Source organism: Meleagris gallopavo, chromosome 12, assembly GCF_000146605.3.
Source record: "Meleagris gallopavo isolate NT-WF06-2002-E0010 breed Aviagen turkey brand Nicholas breeding stock chromosome 12, Turkey_5.1, whole genome shotgun sequence".
NCBI classification, from domain to species: Eukaryota; Metazoa; Chordata; class Aves; order Galliformes; family Phasianidae; genus Meleagris; species Meleagris gallopavo.
Window position 1 is genome coordinate 19,281,836 of NC_015022.2, and position 1,901 is coordinate 19,283,736.

The window sequence follows — 1,901 nt, forward strand, 5'->3', positions numbered from 1 at the left end:
CTGCCCCGGACGGTGCTGCTCTCTCTCTCACGCGCAGCGCTGCGTGAGAGCCGGGGGGAACGGGGAGCGGTTCTGTGGGTGCTTCCAGGGAGGGGCTGCTCTCGGGCACCCCAGAGGCAGAGGTGTTGGCGATGTACGACGGGGACGTGCGTGTGGCTGCGGGCATTGCCGTGAGGTCCTGGTGCTGCCGCGTGGCTCCGGGCCTTTGGGGCAGCGTGTGGCTGCTGGTGTCTGCCCAGAGCCACGCACGGCCTGAGGCTGCTCGCCGAGCGCTGTCGGTGAGCAGAGCTGCTGGAGTCTCCCTGAGCTTTAGTGGGTGCTTGGGGTGGCCCAGAACGGGAGTCCTGGGTGCTGAGCCCCTACAGCCCCTGAGCAGAGCTGCAGCAACAGCACAGCCCTGATGGAGCCAAGCACCACATGCCGCCCGCCAGCCTCAGTCCCTCAGTCCCACACCTCCGGTGGGCTCCTCATCCTTGCCGTTCCACTTGCATTTTCAGCTGTGCCTCGTCCCTGAGCGCTGCCATCTGCCTGTTGTGCCACCGAGCCCCGGCAGCCCGGCTGCTGTGCTGCTGTCACCGTGTTCCTGGAGCTGCTGTGCTGCCCTGCATGGCCCCGGCTGCTCCTGGACTCTGGGTGGCTCTCAGCTTTGGGTGCAGCAGCGTGTGCTGTGGGGCTCTTGTGGGGGCTGTGGAGGGGCACAGATGACACACGCCTCCACCAGCCCCTTGTTATTCCTTGCTGGGGCACTCAAACCACAGCTGTCAGACTCCCCTGGCACACATTGCTCCCCAAGCAGTGCTGGAGTGTGGTCCCCGCCCTCGGCAACCCACGCTGACCCTGCTGGGGCCACCCGGCTGTGGAGAGCTGCTCCAGCCAACTATGCTCTCCTTTGTTGGGAGGCCGTGCTTTCTGGGACGGTGCCACATGGCCGCTCCCCAGCAGGGCCGCGCTGCCCTGACCTCGTCCCTGCCACGAGGTCACTGACCGCAGGACGGCGGAGGGGGCAGCGCTGCGGCCGTGGGGCGGCCCCCAGATCCTTCCCACGACGCCAACACCCTGCCGTGGGGCAGCCCCACGGTGCCGGCCACGTGGCTGTGTGCAGCCTGAGCTGCAATGGGTATGTTGGAGTCCCGAGTCCCCCACGCTGCCCTGGAGCGGTGGCCCCTACAGCTGGCAGCCCGCCGTCCGCAGCTCTGGTTAATGTTAAAGCCGGCGGACGTCATTGTGCCCGGCCCTGCCTCTCCCCCCCCCGCCTCCTCCCTGCAGCCCCTCTGCTCGGGACCGCCTGTTGTTCAGCTTTGCTTCCCAAAGTGGGATCTGCCCAGCCTTCGTGGCTAAAAAAAGCCGCCCGCTGGCCTGAGCAGAGGGACAGCAAACCTCCACGCCCTGCGCAGCCCGGCCGTGGGCTCGCTGCGGGGTGTCTGTGGGGCACAGCGTCCCTCGTACCAGGGTCAGTCCGGGCAGAGCTCCGCAGAGCAGCGGCGTTGCGTCCCGCTTGGTGCGGTGCCCACATCACGTGTTGGAGCGCTCACTCCTATATAGGGAAACTCGGTGCCCTCTGTGGGCTGAGCTGGCAGCACGGCCCCCAGATGTGCAGGCACCACGGCCCCCCAGCCCCACAAGGGCACGGGGACATGAAATGCGCCCGCTGCACCCCGTGTGCCATACCACCCTATGCAGCCAGACTGTGCCGTGCCCCCCAGTATCTCCGCGGAGCAGGAGGGGGATGCACGCAGCCCGGGGGGCCACACCACGCAGCGCCAGCGGCCGGTCCCCGCGGTCACCTTGTGCCTTGGCGCCGCTCGTGCCCCGCATTAAGCGCACCCCGCTGCGCACCGCGGGCTGACTCACGCCCTTGGGCTTTCCACCGGGGGGTTCTATTGGTGCCCCCCACGGGGCTA